The 23,241-nt window shown below is 38.6% G+C and overlaps 1 protein-coding gene across 4 annotated transcripts in view; it reads right to left on the bottom strand.

The window, feature by feature from the left end:
- The window catches only part of kuz (zinc-dependent metalloprotease kuz), a 299,784-nt gene extending 284,087 nt beyond the window's left edge, over positions 1 to 15,697 (bottom strand). For 3 of the 4 annotated variants that reach the window (XM_065223435.1, XM_065223447.1, XM_065223442.1), the window contains exon 1: positions 15,362 to 15,697. The gene's annotated coding sequence lies outside the window, so the exon portion shown is untranslated. The remainder of the gene's footprint in view (positions 1 to 15,361) is intronic. The other variant, XM_065223441.1, reaches the window with a different exon arrangement.
- Positions 15,698 to 23,241: the final 7,544 nt, after the last annotated feature.

Raw genomic sequence — 23,241 nt, 5'->3', positions numbered from 1 at the left:
TCCAACAGCTGTCATCTCACTGAATCATTCGAGTCGATGATTCGGATCCGGAGATTAGCTGCTAAGCTAATCAGCTGCATTTAGCTTTTCGGTTATTTGCTTTTGTGCGGATCTTCCGCTCCCCCAGAGAATGATGGGAGGAGAGCTGAGAGCAAACATGCTGGAGAAATAAGAGCTGGGTACGTAAATACATTGGATTACGCGTGCATCTTGGTTTACGCGGTGACTGTTCAATGCGTGCTTTTTTGAAAATTCCGATATAAGTCACGGATTGAATGGTTTAGATTTGTGGTAACAATGTCCTGATGAGCTGCGGTTTCTAAAAAAAATGAACCGCGGGTCATCAGCTCACTTTAGTGAATCGGGTCTTTAGAACAGCTCGAGAGCGGATCTCCCATCTCTAGTGTTGAGTGCTTGGCACTCATGAAGTCTGCAAGTAATAGACGAAATACACGTTTCTGTCAAAGATAAGCAATTATAACGGAATTTAAAGGAAATAAACCAACACACTCAAAGCTCATCATAAAGGGATTCCGTTAAGAGGTTCGACAAATTTAAAAGACTGACAGTGTTTTGAAATTAAAATGAAGTGAAACGGCTTTTGAAATCAGGGTCAAAGTTTTACCGAAAAAAATACCAAATTCGGTTATAATTTCTAAGTGTGTATGTTGGAGATTTCATTGAAACTGGCCTTAGAATTCGTTTGGAATACTTCATCCTTAAAATTTTCATTGAATTATTTCCTAAATTCCCTTTGGATTCTACTTCTTCTCTTGGAATTCTATTAACAAGTACCGTGGAGTTCTCCTTTTTTTCTTCTGTTCGGGACATAACACCACTGCGACCAGTATTTTGATCTATTTTAGTATATCCCGTGCCCTTAGTTTAGTGCATGTCGTATTACTCCATCACTATTGAGAAATAATGAGGTATGTATACGGTTTTGATACAGTTATCATCCTTACCTTCATCGCAATTGAAAGGTCCCGCTATTTATACACGTCGGAGTGTTAAAACACCCTCTAAAAGCGCGCCCCTTTGTCAGTCAAAATTGAATTCCCTAGCAAGAAAATTAAGCACACCGATAATGACCATGCATCACAACCCTAGTATTTACTACTTCAAACTAGGGAACAACTAATAGAAGATAAGGAATCACATAGGTGAAGACTAATTTTTTCCTTGTTTCAAGATCATCCTCGGTCCAGGGATCCCGATGACTTATCACTATCAACAAGGCATAAAAAGTAACAAGGACTTAGATGTGTTCCTTTGAATACTGAAAAAAATCCTGTTCCCCAAGTTTGAAGTAATCAAGACTAGGAATCGATGGTAGATCTTACATCCCGTAACGTACCACGAAAAGGTGATCTACCCACATTACGGGGAGTTCTCCTTACAAATCCATTAGACAAAACACTCTTGTAATTCTCTTTGGAATTATCATGCAATCCTCTTCAGAATTATGTTAGAAATTTCATTTGAACCCTACTCAGGATTACCGAACTACCTTGAAGTAAGGAGACGTTACACCTAGAGTTCAACAGAACTAATTTGAAAGGAATCCTCAGATTTCACTTCAAGTTTTCCTAACAATTCTTTCCTTGGAATTCTCCTCTGAATTCCTTGGAAATTATCATCAAATTCATTAATTGAACTCCATAAGCTGAGAAACTTTTGCAATGTCCTTATTTTCGATTAATCTGGGGTCTTGTGTCTTTAACGTTTATTTTCGTTAGATTCCTAAAAATTCCCCCAACTCTGATTTGATTCGGTCCAGAGTTTTAAAAAACTGCATTAGTTTAAAATCTGTAAAAAATATTCATGATTCAGAACCCTAAAACATAATTTAGGTTTCAGAATATATGTTGTTACTGAAAATAAATTGACTCCTTAATTATTATGTTAAAATACTAAAAGTGAATAACTAGGAAGATAATGTTGGTTGTATTTTAAAAAGTTTTTAAATTCTTGAGAAGGTTCCTTGATGTACTTTAACATAATGAGAATTCAGAGTCCCTGCTCAAAGTTGGAAACAAAGTCGTTGGAATGTTATTCCCTGCATTTGAAATTGGTCAAAGAATTCACAACTGAATTTCCACTGTTTTTGACGAAAGTAAAAGTATTGTGAGGAAAAAAGGAAAATAAAGTTACATAACAACAAACTGAGCTCACTACATTACTATTTGAATTACACAACACAGCAGAGAGACCAGAAATCACACAGTTCAGTTAACACAGTTGTGGTTCAATTAGTCGAAGGTTTTGTGGTAAATCGCTCGACGCAGCAGTTCTCAGAAGAACAATTGACACGTCTCAACAAGAGATTAGGATATGCGATCTCCTCAAAACCTGAAGTGGAAGAGGCCATCGACATGGAGACAGCAATCACTCACACACTTCCTATTCAATTACACGAGACTGCCAGGAATATTATTTCCGAGACAATACAAAACGGAAAGGGATATTCACTTAGTAAAACCGAAAAAGAGTTGAGGATTGACCCCCTCCCATCTATGATTAAACATGTGGATAAAACGTTGAAAGAGTGCAAGGCGTTTATTGGCAACACTATGAATCAATTGAAAGTTTCAAACCCTATTCTACCTAGAATCAAAGGTTTATCAAAGATCCACAAACCAGGAAACGAAATGATGGAGATTATCTTGGCTGAAGGATCCCCCACTCATAAGCTTGCCAAATGGCTAGTAAAAGAATTTCAAAATATGTCTAAACCCTTTACCACTCGCTCAGTTAACAGCACACATGAATTCGCAAAGCAACTTCAGGCATCAGGAGAGATTCAGGAAGATGAATTTATGGTTTCATTTGATGTCACAGAACTTTTTCCGAGTGTACCAGTAAAGAAAGTCATCAGCCTTTTCGAGTACTGGCTTCTGAAGCAACGTGAGGATTCTACTTGGAAAAGCAAAGTTCGGTCATATCTCAAGCTTACACGTCTTTGTATAGAGGGGAATTATTTCATTTCCAGAGGAAACTTTAATAAACAAACTAAAAGTGCTCTATGGGCAATCCGCTTTCTCGATTTTCATGTGAATTGTTCATGGCTAACCTAGAAAATACTCTGGAGGATAGGAATTTGTTGGCCAAGTGTTGGTATAGGTACGTGGATGACATTTTTAGCATTGTCAAAAGGGAAGATTTATCAAAAATTTTGGAGGTCATAAGCAACGTGTTCACAAGGACATCAAATTTAATAACGAAGAAGAAAAGGGCGGCAAACTCCCCTTCTTAGATCTTCTCATCATCAGGGAAACGTCTTCGTTCAATTTCGAAATCTATAGGAAACCAACAAATACAAAGAGAGTAATACCAAGCACTTCAAACTCTTTAAACTGCAAAAAATTGGAATTAAGTCAGGGCTCCTGAAATGGCTTGAATCATATTTAACTAACCGCCAACAAATAATTAAATTCAACGGAAAGAAATCGAGTCCAATTCAAGTCACTTCAGGCGTCCCCCAAGGCTCTCATTTGGGACCTCTCCTTTTTATTCTATACGTAAACGACATATCTTACATTCTCAAAAAACTTAAATTGCTTATTTATGCCGACGACATGAAGCTCTTTTTGGAAATAAGAAATGAAGAAGACATCAATATATTCCGGAATGAAATACACATATTGATGGATGTTGAACTAAACTTAAACTAAATTAATCCTAAATGAACTGAAATCTACTTAACCTAAATGAACTAACTAAATCCTACAGCTAAACTTATAGTTAAAACTTAATCCTATAAATTGAAAGTGCTCTAAAATCATGTATCAGTAACCCTAATCCTAAGCCAGAGATGAAGAGAGAAATGAGTAGGATGCTGCGCGCATGCGCACCACACAATAGCGTCCACTTGTAGTGGTCATTTTGCCATTTGTACATAGATAGGAGATAAAACAAATTGTAAATATAGGATAGTACAAAATATACCGTCGGAAGCGATACATCCCGTTTTTTGCTGTAGTCCGGTCGTAGATTAAAGAGAAAAGTAAACCCAGTCCAGTAGTGCAATTGATTAACATTTTCCTTGAGTGATCCGAAAGTGTTCCTGTGACGACTATTAGTTTAAGTGGTCAAGCAGCATAAAGCAATCTCCGAATCGCGCGTTGTGTGCATAGTGCAAAAGTGCATCAGGAGCAGTTTGTATTACAAAGTGTCCGAGCAAGGTGGAGAAAATTGCAAACACTGGGACTAGTCCCCCCGGTGAATTCATCATACCAATCTTCTGGGCCGTCGATTGATAGACGGTGGAAAATCCTTCGAAAAGGAACGGGTAAGCCCCATCACATATTCTACATATGGTGCAAAAAAAGTCTACTAGAATTGAATGTAAAAAAATGTAACTTAATATCATTTAGTAGAAAAAGAACAACTTCAAATATTTCAATTGCATTAGGAAATCAAACTGTAGACAAATGTGAAAGAGTTAGGGATTTAGGAATTATCTTAGACTCTAAGCTAACTTTCATAGACCATTACAATACAATTATTCACAGGGCAAATAACATGCTAGGCTTTATCAAGCGCTTTTGCTATAACTTTCAGGACCCTTACACAATTAAAACACTATATATTGCCTATGTGAGGTCAATACTGGAATATTGCAGTATTGTATGGTCTCCATTTTCAATCACGCACGAAGAAAGATTAGAATCAGTACAAAAACAATTTCTATTATACGCTCTTCGTAAATTAGGTTGGACTTCATTTCCTCTTCCATCATATGAAGCACGCTGCATGCTTATAAACATACAAACATTAAAAGAGCGTCGTGAATATGCAATGGTTTCATTTGTAAATGATATCGTTTCGCAGCGAATTGACTCAACAGAACTTTTATCAAAATTAAACTTCCATGCACCCACTCGGCAACTCCGAAATCGAAATTTATTTGCCATAAAACATCATCGCACAAATTATGCAAAATATGGGCCATTAAACCGCATGATGGCCTCTTACAATAAACACTGCGAAACCATTGACTTTACAATGTCTCGGCATAAACTAAGGCAATATTTTTATTCCATAAGAAATAACAACTCATAAAAGAAAAGACAAGAAAGCTGACACTACTTTTTTATATAAATATATATTTAAGAAAACAAAACTGTATTAATTGTACTAGTCTACGTTGGTTGACGAAATAAATAAATTAAATTAAAAATTAAACCATTCCCATCAACACAAAATGGCCGCCTGTCACCACATGGTTCACAGGATGCAAACTCTTCCTCTTAGCGATACAGGCAAATCAAAGGAAATAGCTCACATTTTTTAAATCGCTAGACTTAATTGGTATCAAGAAAAAACAATTCAAGCAGCAATCGATAAAAGAACAAGGGATCATTTTAGGCGTACTTCGACAACTCTTACACCAGTAGCTGAGTGTTTAAAACGGGTAGCGGTGAATTTCGCCAAAAACATTACCAAACCATTGATTTCGAAGTTTAGAAGTTTTGGCCTAGATTTAGTATTCAACAGCAGGGCAGATCAGTTGAAATCACTGTTAGGATCAACAAAAGATTCAATACATGTCTTAGGGAAAGCCGGAGTCTACAAAATCTCTTGTCCAAATTGCAATAAAATCTAGGACTTTGGAAACAAGGTTTAAGTAACACATCGCAGAGGTAAAAAAGGCTCAGGACTTCATTATAAATTTAAATCCAAGGTTGCAGAACATATCTTTACAAAGGGGCACAATTTGACAAAGGATAACATTAATATCCTGCGGAGAGTATCTTCGCCTTGGAAACTAGACGTAGCAGAAAGTTTAGAAGTATTTAAATATAATCCATCAGCATTGCTTAATAGAGATCAAGGAAACGGATACTCGAGACTCTTTAGCATGCTACCTAAAACCACACATCGTAGCATGCCTCTACCTGTTGGAGACTAAATTTAGGTACCAGGTTAGGTAAATTGTAACATGGCAGTGGATACCTACTGAATTTTAGAACCTATTGATTAGTATATAACTCGTAGATAAAAGATGGATTCTTCAGTGGCGTTGAGTACTTGGCACTGATGAAGTCTGCAAGTAGTAGACGAAATACGCGTATCTAATTTTTAACATTTGTTAGACGAGAATTTAAAAATTCCCTTAGAATTATTTCAGAAAACATAAAATTCCCTCCGGATTTAAGGTGTTGCAGATATCTTCAAGGTTAGATAGACACCCTGTCAAACCCTCAATGAAATTTCTCCAAATTTGTCAATTCCAAATCACCTGAACGGTCTCACTGAAGAAATCTCAAAAGAAATCACGGGAAGGCCTGCATAGCCCAAGTAAAATTGCAAGTTTTGTCTAGGTTTTAAGGCATGCTACAAGTCTAAATCATGGTCTACAGAACCCTCATAATACCCCGTGCACATTACAGCGTATATCACGTAATATACGCTGTCTTGAAATGAGCACTCATACATCTAGTTTTCACTGGAAATCCTATGATGATATAGGCTGTAATGTGAACTGGGTATAAAACGAAAATTGTGACTTGGTTAAGTTTTCTGAATCTGAAATGAGTCCACCTGATGCAATATTTTTAGGTTCTTGAATTTCAGTCAGGCACCGCTCTTAAGACCTGCTTGTGCTATGCCATTAACGGAAAAACTCCAGAATGCTACCACCCAATCAGCTGAGTCCAAGAAACCAATTAGGGAAATTAAAACAAATAAACCATTCTTATATAAAAAGCCGCAAAACAAAACAGTCGCACCTCGAAACGCCAAACCAAGTAAAGGCAAACAAACACCGAAACACTTGCAGATGCAACTTCTCAACTGTTTTGACTCGCCACACGGATTGCGACGGACCATGCAGCTGGATGTGGGTGGCTCTCGTAAATACCAAACCAAGCAGATTGCATTAGAGCGCAGGGCGGTGAAAGGAAGGCGGCGCAGACCCTTCTATAGGGGAGCACGGGTGAAAGTAAGTGCAATACACACACACACACACACACACACACACACACACACACGCATACAATGTGAATGGTGGAGAAATGGTTTCTTTGCTTTGTTATTTTTATGTTGCATGGACCCTTCCGCTGTTCGATCCAACAGTTAGCTATTATTATTACAACAGGCAAACGACGAGTGACGATGACTCCCAACGTCCAACTGAAAGGTGAGCAACAACTCCACAATAAAAAAAAGAGACAGAGAGGGAGAGCAACCGGAATACAAAAGGGAAGCCATGAATGAAGAGAGAAAGATCACCGGAGCAGATGAATGCCGTTATCTTTTCACCACTCTGGCTGGATGCAGCACCCACACATATCGGTGGAGCATAATATCATCGCGTGTCGTCGTCATGCATCGAGCTGAGTAACGCGATATGTCAGAATCTGCGTGTTGCTCCCCAAAAACAAAAATGGTGGACTCACTGCAAGAGTTCAGGAGTCCGAAGTTGGCTGCTGTCAGATGCAATTGTCCTGCACGACTATCCACCTCCATAGATACCGTGTTTCATCTACACCTGGCCTACTCCGTCCTTAGCGGAAATGTGCAATGAATAATATTTATATTTGGACTGTCAGCTTCACACCCCAACAACGACTGCGCTAAATATGTTTTCATTCCGCTAGAATAAACAACAAAACAAGTCGGCAGCGGTTGTTACAACTGACAACAGTGTTTAATTTCCCGAACATGGTTTTCACGATTTACTTTGGTGCGATCTGTTGAAAAACATCGTTCTCTCTCGCTTTGGGGATTCTCGTCGAAGGATGACGGTTTAGGAGAAGGTGGCAATTCGAGATATCCAGTACAAATTTCCGAACATTAAAATTGAATCAGCTCTGGTGGGTCTGAATCTGTGACTTCGACCAGCCAGATAAACACACCAACACATCGTTAGCCGACTGGATGGCGATACATGTGAATGGTCTTGAAGAATGAAAAGTGCGAACGAAAATCGACGGAAGAGAAGAGAGCTCGGGCATGGTTGCCAGAAGACCGGAAGAAATTTGAAAAATTTAATTCCCTGATGTGTCATCCAGTTGATATTAAGAAGAGATTAGAGATATTCTCGGAAACATGATACTACCAGAATGTGAAATTGGATGATTTGTTGGTCAATGCTCTTCAAACGATAGCTACTCGGACAAGCCCAGTTCGGAACTAAAAGCATTTTTGTAATTGTTTCATTTGAAATTTAAATTATTATGACTGTTACACTTTCTGAATACCACGTAATCTATGTTGTCATTCCATTTAATTACTTATCAGACCAAGTCAGTCCCAATGTTAGTTTAACTTAAAATTAAAATTAAATTCATTGGTTAAAACTACAAAAACATCTTTGCTTACAAGATTAATTACGATTGACACTGAAACATTTGCGATAACCCGTAAAATGAGCGATTTTAGGGGTGTATGGCGAAGAAACGCTGAGATACGACGGACTAGCGCGGAGTCCTATCTAATGTCTGAAATTTAGAGATCTATATGCCTCTAAATCTTGAGATTTCTGTTTTTGAAACTGCGATTTTTTTAAACTTTATTATTGAGATTTTTAGCCAACGGGCTAGTTTATCTCAAGGTGAAATTGCGAAGTAAGATATGAATGAGGACTCTTTCTTCTTTCAACAAACCTTTGCTTCTAACAATTTTACGGATTTTCAGTTTGTTTAAATTTTCCGCAAATTGCCAACGATTAAGGATCTTATTTAGCGGAATTTTGATTACAACATGATTTTAAAATCAAATGATTAAAAGATTTCATAAACAACGCTGGTTTAATAACTCTTATTATTAAAAAGACTGACTGCTGAAGTCCATAGAAACTCCCTAAAGTTCGCTGAAGCGTTAAGGTCTTTCCTGAAGGGTTCATTGAAGTTTGTATTGCCTGAATTTCATAGGACTTCCCCGAAGTTCGAAGGACTTTTTTAAGATCTTAGGACTTCCCAGAAGTTCGGAGTTTATTGAAATTCATAGGAATTTCTTAAATATCGTAGAAGTACCACGAAGTTTGTAGAAATTCTCACAAGTTCGTACGACTTCCTTCAAGTTCGAAGAATTGTCTCGAAGATCTGAGGACTTCCCTGAAGTTTGAAGGACTTAACTGAATATATGAGGACCCTAAATTTAGAAGAGCTTTCCTGAAGTTAAGGCTTTAAATATCGAAAGGTTTACTAACAGTTTGTGGGTCTTTCCTTAATTTCTTGGAAATTCCCTGAAGTTTGGAGAGCTCCCATGAATTTCGTAGGACTACCAGTAGTTCAATCGACTTCTCGGAAGTTCTAGGAACTTTTTTGAGTTTGGAGAACTATTTTAAGTTCAGAGGACTTCCCAAGAGTATTGAAGACTTCAATGAAGTTCGGAAAAAAAAATCCATAAGTGTCATAGGATTATCCTTAAGTTTTAAGCAATGCCTAAATGTCGTAGAAGTTACATTCAATCTGTAGAAAATTCTGTGCAATTCGTAGTTATTCCCCAAAGATTAAAGGACTTCCCTGAATTTCGTAAGACTTCTCTGAAATTTGTAGAACTTCTCTGAAGGTTCGGAGAGATTTTCTGACCGTCGTAGGTCATCACAGTAGTTCACAGGATTTTCCTGAAACTTGTAAAACTTTTCCGAATTTTGTAGAACTTGCATGAAGTTCGAAGGCCTTATCTGAAGTTTTTAAAAATAGAACTTTTTTATGGAACATGTTGAACAGGTACTTCAAAGTAGTTACGCGCCGGCACTGCTTAAGTCTGCTATCAATTAAGCACAAATCATGCATGTATTTGTTTCGAGAAAAAAATTTTTAAAATAAATACAAAATATATTAATTAAATTCTCAGGGTAAATTTGTTTCATCAATGTTTAGTTGTGTGAAAGATTTAACTTGGACAAAATGGTAAGTTTTGACCTGATTATAAAAAGAAACTTTGACATACATAAAATTTAAAACCTATTTAAATTATACAAACAAGATTATTTTCCTTGTGGACTTATGAAATTCCTGGTTTTTCCCGGTTTTTCCTGGTGAAAATAAATTCCCGACTTTTCCCGGTTTTCCTGGTTTACTTGCCACCCTGCGATTTACATTTCTAGAGAAGAACTGATGAAACTCGGTTAAATACTTCGCTGTAGTTCGCCTATTGCACCGTTCATTGCATAGTTTGTCCGAAGTAGTTGCATTCTCAGCATAACATTATTGCGAAGCATTCGTGGTTGGACGTTAATGTTTACTTGCTCCAAGATTGCGATGCAATCAATTCTGCCTTGTAACGTGTTCGCGACAAGCAGGGCTTTTGGAGAATCTCTTCTAGTGCGAAGAGACTCCAAGTCAATCAGCTGGCAGTGACTTTCATAGCTGGGCAAATGAAACGGGTCTCTCCTTGGAACATTCTCAAAGCGTATCGCAGACAAAGGCGTTGAACGGATTCGACTCTCTCAGTACCATTGTTATAGTTCAGACTCCAAACCACAGAACAATATTCTAGAATGGAACGAACCAGGGAGCAATACAACTACTTAAGGCAATGTATGTCGGAGAAATTCTTAGCTGTTCTGAAGATAAAGCCCAATGTCCTCGACGTTGTCTACGACGTATGAGATGTGTTGCTTGTATGTAAGTTGAGAGTCCAGGGTGATACCTAGATCTTTTACATGGCTCACATGCTCAATAGTGGTACCCCGGAGAGCATGCGGAAAATAACTGGTTATTTCTTTCGGGTAAAGGTAATGACTGAACACTGGAAAATGCTTCAAACTGACGTTGGAAGAATTGACCACTTTGTCAAGCAGTTTTGGTGTGACTTTCTACCAGCAATTTCATAAAACTGGACCAACTAATTTCTATTTTTTAGTGAAACGCGCAAATGTTGGCTACTTTTCTCGAGGTTCTGGAAGAAAAAATCTCTAAATAATGTTTCATTTCAAAGTTCGAGTGATAGTAAACGTCATTTTATCTGCTCGAATGAAGTAGTTAATTGACAATCATCGATCGAGCAGATCCGTGAGTAGTTTTCGGGATCGTCTGCATACGATAGTCACGGACCATCGATAACTAAATTCACGCGGTTGAAGTAAAGTAAGAAGATCAACGATCCCAGATGACTTCCTTGAGGTATTCTTGACGTAGCTGCAAAAATCTCTGACTGGTAGTCACCATAGGATAGGTAGTCACCAACTGACGGTCGGCGAGATATGAGCGAAACCGTCTCAAGAGATTTCCACTAACCCCGAGTCTATACAATTTGGCGATCGCGATGGCGTGATTTATCTTATCGAAGACAGCAGACAAATCAGTGTAGACACAGTAGATTGGTGGTAGTAGATCGACGGGAGGTGAAGCCATGTTGATCTTCTCTTTTGGAACTGCTTACAATGGGAGAGCAGATGTAACAACGTTGTGATTTCACGATAATTATCCACGTCCCGTTTACTACCCTTTGATAGTCCAGCTACAAGCTTGTTATATCCATTAACAAGCTTGTAGCTGGACTATCGACTACCAGAGATAATACAAATTCGGCTCAGGTCAAAAATTCCTGCACCCCTTTGTGTTCCCATTAATCATATTGCCGAGCCTTCTACCAGCGATTTTAAGAAAATTAAGCAAATCACCTTAACCTCAATCTACCTGGGCACCAGCTCTTAAAACGTTAGCAAATCTCAAAATATTCAGGGTGGCCACTGAACTAAGAAATTGAATTCCCAGTTTTTTTTCGGTTATGCCAGGTTGCCCATCATAGTTTTCCCGGTTTAATATAAATAGCTACATATGTTAAAAAGGAATGCCCCAAAAAGGCTCCAAGATTGCATCAAGTTGTCAAAATTTTGTTCCATGATTTAAATAAATTAGTATACATAAGAATACTTTTTTCTCGGAATTTTAAAATTTTTCTTGACTCTTGATTGCATGATATTTTTTCGAAGGCCGAGTGGGTTGTACTTGGAAATTTATTTAGAAAAAAAAAAGAGATCTATGGAACCACGGACTGAGCACTTTGTCAAAGATTACAAAAGAAAATTTTGAATGATATTGAAAAAAATATTTTTTTGTATGAGAATTTCGTTCGAAACGAAATACAGAATAGTGGTGAACATCACAGATTTTAAAAAATCATCGCTTGGTGAAAATTTTAAGATATTCTAGAGATAAATCTAAAGAAATTCAGAGGAGGTTTTGATAAGTAATTCCAAGAAAATTGTAAGTTGAAATAAAGGTAAATTCCAAGGTAGTTGTGAAGATACTATAATTCCAGGGAAATCTAGATCATTTCAAAGAGATTTTTGAGTGAATTTCCAAATAAATTCTGAGTAGTATTCCAGTAAGATTCAGAAGAATGATCCAACAGAATTTTAAGAAGAATTCGAAGGGAATCGAATTCTTAGAATCTCAAAAAAAATTATAACAGATTCCCTCAAGGGATTTTAAGAGGTCACTAGGGAGAACTAGGAACGATTTCTGGGGAGAGATTTGACTGAAGTTCAAATAAAATATTGGAAAGATTTTAAACGGAATCGAGTTGTCAGCATAGTTTCAAGGGTTTCTTAAAAGGATACCTAGGAATTTCTTAGGAAAGCTTCAGGGCAATTCCAATGAGCATTCCAAGGTTATTACGATGATAGTTTCCTGGTTAGTTTAAGGGGTCATGCCTACCTGTTAAGTTCAAAAAATAGATTTTTGCATCAATCGAAAGTGTATACATTTAAGATTATTTTCCCAAAATGCCATGTTGATCCCATAAAAATTGACGAAGTTATGCGACTTTAAAGAGTACCAAGGCCATGATACCGGTAATATAACTTAAAACGTGAATATCTCGAAAACTTATTTTCTATAGTCGTTGTCCGTGATAACTCAAATTCAATAGGTGCATCCGATTTGTTCAGTTGTGTTTGTGTATTGTTTAGAACTGTTTATTGATTCGTTTTCAGTGTAGTACAACTCACAGTGGGCTTACACGGTCGATGAGATCCGCCAAATTTGAGTGTTTTTTTTTCACGGGGGCAGCAATCAAGAATTTCGTTTTAGCTCACATCAATGTGATGAATATTCTTCTTTACCCAACTATTGTGTTGCTCCTCTAGTCATCTCAGAGAGAAAGCAGTAACACACCATCGGCTGGAAATGCTCTCGCAAACGTGGGGCTTTAGGTAGTGATGAAACGACGCTAGAACTATTCCACATATGTAGATTTGAAGACATACTTTAAGTCTCCACGTACATCGTACGGGTTAGGCAAAAGATGTGCGTCTGACTTTAAAAACTGTCGCATTAATGGCCCTTCGCTCATTTTCAACTTCTATTCAATTTTCATACTGCCGTACTCTAACGGAACTATCCACCTACCATCTTCTAAAGATCATTCTCTAGCTAATAAATTATCACACTAAAGCTTCATGTTAGCATTTACAACCAACGCCACATAAAACCTGTCAATATTGCTTTCAGAGCGTCGCAATAAACGATTTTATGTAGGGATATGGCATATTATTAAAATTCGATTGTTAGAAACCGATAAATGACAGTGTTTTAGCATTAAAAGGCCTCCATTTTGTCAAAAAACAAAATTCAATTCATCGATCGCCATCTGAATTGACTGATTGTTAATGCAACCTCCTTTTGAAATTTTTGAATTCAGATAATTTCTGCTCGTACCAGCGTGACCACCGCGAACGTCACCAGGAAACATATAATATAATGATTTTCGAAGACGAATGTAAGAACAATAAATGTGTGAAAACCAATTTTAAATATGTCAATTCGACAGTAAGCATGCATAAGGGCGATCATCGCGATTGTCTCTTTGCATTGCTACAGCTAAGTGAAACAATTTTCTAGAATTTGTTCAATGCAGAATTGTAACAGGTTGTATTGGCTATCAAAAGCAACAGCACCGAGAAACGTTAATTCTAGCGAGTTATGAACAAAAGAGAACATCAACGAAGAGAATCGATCATCGCGTTTACGCCCATATGCATGCTCACTGTCGAATTACTTTCCGAGAACAAAAAATCCCAAAATTTTACATTTTTTTTGCCTCGAAGGTAGGCTTGACCCCTAAAGAAGAATTGCAAGAAAATTCTGATAAACAATCCCATTGAATTCTGATGTGAATTCCAATATAATTTTGGAACAATACTTTGGGAGACCTCAATGAATTCAAAGAACAGGAGAATCCTGAGAATATTTCCTAGATAATTAGATAATGAGAATTTCAAGAAAATTCTTAGGTAAGCTTATACAGCAATGACCCGATTTTGTCAGCCTCCTTTTTGAAAATATTTTCTAATGTACTGCGAAACTCATGCGCTTTTTCAGTTGTCTTATTGCACCAAAGTATACCTTAAACATCCACCTTGAAGATGGATGCGGAAGATTTGGAATTACGGTTATGTGAAATTATTGAAAGACAATAGTCTAAACCGCAGAGGGCTGATAAAATCGGGTCATTACTGTATTGAATTCTGAAGAGAACATTGAATTCTGAAGAGGACATGAAAATTTCTTAATAGGTGGCCGAACAAACGGTGGCCCATCTCGCCCCGTATGACCGTCTTGCCCCTTCTACCCTAAAGCAAAAGTAACAATCCAACCGAGTTATCAACAAACATCTATGAAGAGAATCGAGCATTCCAGTTGGGCCCTTATGATTCTGAACGCTAGACACATCCACCAGGCTAACAACGTTCGCTAATGAAATATCAGCAATTTGAACGGGGCGACGAATTCCAGGAACCCTCTACAGGTTCAACTCGAAAGGAACCGTTGAAATATGTTTAACAAACTATGTACTTACTGAATTGTTCCAAATTGAGAGAATGTTTATTATCATGCAAATACCTATATTACACATTACACACAGTAAAGTTCAATCTGCAACAAACCAGCATTCATTCTAGCAACACTTCCACTAGTACACACTCACACACTGCCAGCATTCTGAGCCCATTGAACAATTTCGCTAGTTATATTTTCACTTCTTCTCCAACATCATTTTTTTTTTCTCCGAAGCTCATTGAAGTAGAACACACTTTGGTGGTAGGAGTGTGGAAATGTAACAACACAAAAAAAAATCCAAGATGAAAACCAACTAAACAGTAGCTTCCTGGTGGCTGACCACGCAATTTTAACAGACCAAGAAAACAAGTCCAGTCGATGTTTTCAAAATAAGAATCTCTTCCGTCTCGGGGCCAACCAATCCAGTCACCAGCAATATTCCTTTTCCCCTTTTCTGTGGCCACCTTCTACTCTTGTTCTTCTGTCCGTCCACACCGTGATCCGCCGTGACTCATAGGATGAGGCCGTCCAAAACTGGTAGAACCAGTTTCATTTGCTCCGATTTTCCTTCTTCATTTACTACACCACGGTTTGTAGTTTGTACTCTTGTTGCTGCTCACCTTTTTTCTCTCTACCAAAACTCGGAAGATGCTAACCCACTTATAAACTACTGATCCGAAGGGAAAACTCACTTTCCAACAAACAGCAACCCGGGGACTGTTTTGCACAATTTTCACCTTAACTAAAACACTAGTTTAGGACAAAGATTTCCAACGATCTTCTCATCTCAGTTCTTCACCGTAATCGATTCCACGAAGAGGGTAAAAATCCTGATGGCCGGAATATATGGCTATCAACCATCACACAGAACGCGATCGCGAACCAAAACCACCAGCACTCTATTCCAGGGACCAAGCTCCACCAGCACGGGAAGAAGCCAACACGTAAACTAAACGGAACGAAGAAAACGAACACAGGAACAACGGACTTTACTTTGCTCGCTCGCTCGCTCACTCGCTCTCGCTCTGCCTGCTGGAGAACCACTCTCTCGGGCACACACGATCTGGTCAGAAAAAAAAACGGTTCTCTCTTCAGCAGCAACAGACAACCAGGGCCAGTGATGCCACATATACAGATTTATCTGTAATCATACAGATTTTTTTCAATATTTTTATACAGATATCTGTATATACAGATTACAGATTTTTGAAAAATATACAGGTTTTTTTCAAATAAAGGGAATATATTTTGCATTATTTTTTTTTTAATTTATTAATTCCGATAAATAATCGTTTCTTCATTTTGAGCAGCTTGAATTCAATCTGAGCATCAAAATCAAATCGAATTTTTTATTAAGTAAATTATTATTGTTTTAGCTTCAGATGGACTTGGAATCTTTCGAATGGACTTCTGATGTTCAGATGTTCTGATTTCTCGTTGGAAGGAATATTAGTTTCCCTTTCTATTCCCCCTTCAGATACGAAGTTAATTAAATATATTTTGTCAACTCGGTAAACAAGCCATTTTTGAAAACCCCCAAACTGGTTGATTACAGTTTGTGAGTCGAAGAATAACTGGATATGTTTATATTTAAAAGCGTAATTATAGAAATAAAGAATATTGCATGCAATTCGACTAAATTTCCTGTAAAAGTTCTGTGTTATGTCTAATGTCCAGATAAAGGTTTGCGTAATCTGAGATATAAATAAATCAAATTCTAGGGAATTGTGATAGTTACTTGATTAAGGGAATTTTCAGTCGGAAAAAGATTTGTCCCTTACAACTGGTGCTTAATGTTTTGTATTTTCTGACAGTAAAAGAGATACAAAACACTACAAAAAATCAAGATTGTAGGATTTCAAGATTTTTAGAATAGACAATTTCTTTAGAAAGCAAACTTTAGTAATTTTTCATGATTCTAAACATTGAACAAACTTCTTCTGAACTATGAATTTGCTCAATGGAGATTTACGTAAATTCGCACTGAGACCATAATATAGAAATTATACACATTTTTTCACAGATTTGTGTCAGCCAGATACAGATTAAAAAGATTTTTTGCGATGAAAATACAGATTGAACTTTGAAAAAATGTGGCATCACTGCAACCAGCTGGAAGCTGAGAGCGAAAGGAAAGCAAGAAAAAAAAAGTTTTGTTTTCAACGTTTTCAATCAACCTGATGAGAGAGCCGAGAGAATCGAGCAGCGCGAGAGCAGGAAAAAACACCGAGAGCTGGTGGCGTGTTCTGTCTTCATTTTGGCATTTCGTACCGCGGACGAACTGTAGCAACTTGAAGCCAAATTACGCAAGGGCAGCTAATGAGCACGTTGAAATGGAGTCACCTATAGACAGTGAATCAAAATGTTAAATATTTAATGTTAACTTTACGGGATTGTATATCACACTTATTTTATTTCGCTGGAAACCAGCAAAATTTTGCTGGATTTTTCCAAGCTGGATTTACAGCAATCCATCCAGCAAATTAACTTTGCTGACCTATCAGCAATCCAGTTTGACAGTTACTTTGCAGGATTTTCAGCAATTATTTTTATCGACAGCAGTAGGATTTTGCTGTACTTTCAGCATTATTTTGTATTGTTTATTTGTTTTAATAAATGTAGGGGAAATGCAGGTAATATCGGCCCAAGTGTCCCTAATTTGGGCCCATACATAAATTCAGCAATCGACTAATTAATTAATTTAGCTTTATTTAGGAGGCTTTTGCAATCGACTAAATTTTCAATAGCAACCAAAAATATCCATAAGTAACGTCCCAATAACGCGTCCATCTAGATAAAATTGATAAATAGCAGATTTTTAGCGATGGGCCCAATCTTAGATCCATAGGCCAACATTAGAGACATTTCCCCTATATAGATTATTGATTTACAAAAGAAGTTTTTTGTATTTATTCATATTGCAGCGTATTTTATGATATGGGCATGGTCGATTGATGTTTTTTGGGATTAACACAATGTATATGATGAATGAACCCCACCAGGTAAGGAAACAATTGGTGATCATTTCTGGACCTGCTTTAGATAGCACCGGTAAAAGATACATTCATAATAGAGTTTATTTTGCCATACTTTCATGAGGATCTTACCGCTCTCGAAGATGAATGTTTGCAGGACCTAACTTTAACAACTGTTTACCAACTTGTGATACACGTAAAAAAGTCTAACTGACAAATAGTACTTTTACTGATTTCCAGCACTTCAAACAAAGCGTTGCTGCTATCCAGTTAGTTTTGCTGGACATTATTCAGCAAATCAAATTGCTGGAAGGCAAATTCAAAATTTGGTGTGCATGTATATGAACCACGAGAAGTGGTCCCGGACCTAGGCGAGTAAGAGAGGTGACACAGTCGGAAGAAGTGTTAGTTTGTTTACTAAAATGAACCGCCCATTTTGTTATGGCAAGTTTTGCTATAAGAAATGCTCCTCGTGTTTTTTAAGCGAAATTCACATCAAAGATTGATTAATTGCGTAGGAAATCAGTTTGGCACGGCATTTGTGACCAGCATACACCTTCCGGTCGTACGAAACAGGTCAAAAGCAGTCCAAATCCGCAGATAAAAATTTTTGTTTTGAATTTCTGTATGGCAAAATAGTGAACTTTTCGTGAACATTAACGGCAAAGAACTCACCAACACTGGGAGACTGTGAGTTCCTGCCCACCTGTCTTAAAAACATCTCGGTCCCGGACAATTTTGCTGTCGATGAGAATATCTGTGAGACGTGATTTTAATTGATTTAATTATTCGATAGAGTAAACAAATTAGACCAAAAGTATTGAAAATATATCCTGAAAAGTTTTCGGGGATCTCTGAATACCCGAAGATCTTTGGAAAAATAAGGAGTCATCTGCTGGGGGCAAGACAGCTATCGATCATGAGTAAAACCGAAGTAAATTTTGAGTAACTCGGAGTAATTCACGCTGCTCAATGTCTTATATACTCATAGCAACCTGATTGTTATATTGAAAATTACGTTGAAACCGGTGCTGTCAAGCAAAGTTAGTTGACGTGCTTTCTTGGAATTTCTGTGTAGGGACTTTTGGGGTGGTTCGATAGGTTCGGATTAGGCTAAATTAATTCAATAAATTCAATTCTTAGAGCAATATAGTTTGTGGCACTGCTATCATCTCTCCTATTAATTGTTTTAATTGGACCGCTACAATGCCTAAAATGGTCTTTTTTTTTTAATTTATTCAGTTTCTGATATTTAGGGTTAACTACCCCATTTCCGGCCTATTAAGCACAACCCGCACTTAGTCTTTCTTAATCTATAGCAGTTTAGCACCGAACGGAATATTTTTATTACTGATGGCTTCCAAATTTATTTACCTTTCCGTACGTACCGTAAGATTTGGAAACGAGAAACCAATCGTTAAGATATTGTCAAAAGTCCAACACTGCTTCTTGACGCCAAACTCGGCCTACTCGGATTTTAAACTCGGCCTAACGCATTGAAACGCAATTGAAACGCCATTTAATTTACTTCGGCCTATCGGATGAAGATAAAAATTGATTCGGTCGGAGCGTTTCTTTTGTTTTTGGGAATAATGGGTGCAAACCTTCATACCACGCGTTCGCATTGACTTCGTTCGGTAGCTTATTAACTAAAGTATCGTACCAAACGCATAATTGACTTGTTAGCTCTGAAATCATGGATTTATTTGAAGTTTTCTGCTCGATAGGCCCAAAATGGGCGATTAGGCCGAAGTAGTTCTCTACCCTATTCACCATTAAATACATCCAGTAAAATTTCACAATTGCTTGTTTTAATAAACTTTAATTCATTGCTAGAGGCAATACATCTGGCAACGCTTTTTCAATGATAAATTTACGATTGCTGGCAAAGCGCTAAATTTGAAGTGGTTTTCTTCCGCTGGCGAAGCTGGCCAGAGCTGACCTAATCTGGCCTAGAATCAGCAGCTACATAATATACCACAATCAGCAGTCAAGGACCAATTCTATTGACCACGGACGAAGTTTCAAGCTCAGGTTGTACCTCAGGTAACCGAAAAGGAGCATTCCCCTTTTGGAACGGATCACTCCAGTCAATCCTGTATCGTCCTAGGCCGTGTCAATCCTCACCAACGAGGGAAGGCGCCTGAAAGGCATCCAAGCCCCGTAAAACCGTCGTTCAGTCAAACCACCACAGTAGCATCAACAATCAATACGAAACTAACGATTTTAAATTGGCTCACCACTTTAGTAGCCTATTGGTCCCAAGCAAACGATTAACGTACCCTATTCTAGTCGAAATTCTAGTACTACGCAATGTTTGTTTTGATTCGCTATGAAAGTTTGACAGATAAAATGAGGGGTTATTGGTTTTTCCTATGTTTCGAGGGGTGATTCGACAAGCTTGGGACCGAAGATAGTACCAGAGGTGAGCCAAAAAGTTGAGCACGTTTCTTCGGGACCTACTTGTCTTAGAGTTACCTCTATGGTAGCATTTCGTTTGTCCACAATTCGATTTGTTAAACGAGCGATTCAATCGGTCAAATGTGCGAACAGATGCTTCAAACGAAATATGCTGTCAGACGATATTTCTTTGATCAGAAAATCGAGACTACTTTGTTCATTTTTGAGTAAATATGAGTAACTCAAATTTACTCGCTGCAAATATATTTACTCTGAGTGCAGCTGTCTTGCCCCCAGGTCATCTGACTTCCTCAGACATGCAATTTTATTTGCTCGATCAATTTGTCGACTCCGAACAGTAGCAGCATGAGATTTCCTTTCGTCACCTCGTTTTCCCCTGGCCATCTGCCATCTGTTAGATTAGAAGCTCCAAAAATACATCCATAGAAATTTGCAACAGAGTTCCATTCGTGTTTCAAATCCGCTCAGAAATGAGGGGGTTAGAAGGTAAGGGGTGTAAGTGACTTTGATCGATTCTCTTCATCGACTTTCTCTTTTGATAGCCACACCTTTATAAACAGATTTTGCGCTATTTCTGCCACATAGTTTGATAAAATGGGTTCTCATCTAGCATCCAGAATGGCACACAAATCAAGGAATGTGTTTGCAGCTGAATTATTAACGAAAAAGAAAGTCGATGATGAGAATCCATCAAAGTCACTTACACCCCTTTCCTTTAACTTCCTCAAATAAAACAGAATAGTTAATCAGTTGCAAATATGATGCAAACTAGTGCTCGAATAATGAAATTGCAACTCAGCTTTGCAAGGGTGCGTTTTTGTTCTAGTTTCAAGTTGAAATAGTCCATATAAAATACACCAGCATTACGAACGGCCTAAGCACGAAAAAATGTTGCTGATTTCGAGTTACCGATAATAGAACAGCAGATTAACACGCAGTTTAAATAGATCAGTTAAAACGTTGGTTTGAGCACTTTGAACAACTTCTCGAAGCTTCAACGGTCAACCAACCATCAAAATCTCGGCATGATCCGCCAAGAGTGAGGCGCGTTACTCGCGTCAACACTGAAGCTCCATCATTGCAGGAGATCGAAGCAGCCATCCGAAGTATGAAGTCCAACAAAGCCCCGGGGGTCGATCGCATATCAGCAGAGATGCTCAAAGCTGACCCCATTCTATCCTCACAAATGTTGCATCAACTATTCGTCAATATCTGGGACACCGCGACTTTTCCGGCCGACTGGATGCAGGGCGTCTTGGTAAAAGTCCCCTAGAAGGGGCATCCAACTGTATGCGACAACTGGCGAGGCATCATGTTACTGTGTATTGTTCTCAAAGTTCTGTGTAAAGTTATCCTCAATCGGATACAGGAGAAGATCCACGCGACTCTCCGACGACAGCAGGCAGAATTCCGTGCTGGCAGATCCTGTGTGGACCATATTGTCACGCTCCGCATCATCTTGGAGCAGGTCAATGAGTTCCAAGAGTCCCTGTACTTGGTATTCATTGACTACGAAAAAGCTTTCGACCGACTATACCACGAAAACCTGTGGGGCACTCTGAGACGCAAGGGAGTCCCTGATAAGATCGTCAAAAGAGCTTTGTCTGACCCGATTCGGGTAATCGCGGGTGTGAGGCAAGGATATATATTATCACCGCTACTGTTCCTCATCGTAATCGACGAGATAATGGTTGGATCCGTTGACCGTGTACCGAACCGTGGGTTGCTGTGGCAGCCTATTACTATGGAGCATCTCAATTACTTCGAGTTGGCTGATGATGTTGCGTTATTAGCACAGCGGCGCTCTGACATGCAGAGTAAGCTCGCCGTCCTTGTGGAACGCTCCTCTGAAGCAGGTCCAACCATCAACGTCAACAAGACCAAATCGTTGGATGTCAACACGGAAAACCGTTCCAATTTCACGGTAGCTGGGCAGGCAGTGGAGAAAGTCGAAAGCTTCCAATATCTTAGCAGCCAGATAGCGTCGGGCGGCGGCATCAAGAGCGACATAGGTGCACGGATTAAGAAGGCGAGGGCTGCTTTTGCCAGTTTGCGAAATGTATGGAGAGCGAATCAGATCAGTCGACGCACCATAATCCGAATGTTTAACTCGAACGTGAAGTCTGTGCTGTTATACGCTAGCGGAGAATACTCAGAAGCTGTAGGTGTTTATCAACCGATGTCTGCGGTACATAATTCGTGCCTGGTGGCCCCACAATTGGATCTCAAATTCCGAGCTTCATTGTTTGTGCCATCAGAAGCCGATAGAGACAGAAATTCGTGAACGGAAGTGGAGGTGGGTCGGCCACACACTACGACGGAGCGGAAACGAAATCTGCAAGCAAGCACTGGACTGGAATCTAGCAGGACATCGCAGCAGAGGCAGACCCAGAGCATAGAGGTAACTATGAAACCAGAAGGTCCCGAAGAAACAAGCTCAACTTTTTGGCTCAGCTCTGGTACTATCTTCGGTCCCAAGCTAATCGATTCACCCCTCGAAACATAGGAAAATCCACTAACCCCTCATTTTATCTGTCGAACTTTCATAGCGAATCAAAACAAACATAGTGTAGTACTGGAATTTATACTAGAATGGGGTACGTTAGTCGATTTGCTTGGGACCAATAGGCTAGTCAAGTAGTGAGCCAATTTAAAATTGTTAGTTTCGTATTGATTGTTCCCCAGAGGCTCGTGGCGGCGGAGCCTAAACAGTGAAATTAAGAACGTTGACCGAAATTTGACTTGGGCACAGGTCAAGGCCAAAGCTAGTAATCACCCAGGATGGAAATCTTTCACAAATGCCCTTTGCACCCCTGGAGGTGCGCAGGATCGTTAAGTAAGTCAAATAGAAATGTTGCCGAAGAAAAAGAGAAACTTAGTCTATGCTACTTACAACTATTTCTATGAAAAAATTCCGTTTCCGTGCTACAATTTGTTGAAAAATTTAAACGCCATGTTGAAAATTTACCAGATTCAAAATGGCTGAATTTTAGCAAAAATGTGAAATCCGAGAAGGTGGGTCTCCATTTGATTTGCACGGAGAGTCACCTCACCCGAGGTGACAATTGTCACTTCACAAGTGAGAGCGTATCACCTCACCTCAC

The sequence above is a fragment of the Ochlerotatus camptorhynchus genome, unplaced genomic scaffold (assembly GCF_037179485.1).
Source record: "Ochlerotatus camptorhynchus isolate MF236.1 unplaced genomic scaffold, CSIRO-AGI_Acam_v1.1 ptg000017l, whole genome shotgun sequence".
NCBI classification, from domain to species: Eukaryota; Metazoa; Arthropoda; class Insecta; order Diptera; family Culicidae; genus Ochlerotatus; species Ochlerotatus camptorhynchus.
The sequence above is the reverse complement of the archived record's forward strand: the minus strand, read 5'-3'. Positions and strand labels throughout refer to the sequence as shown.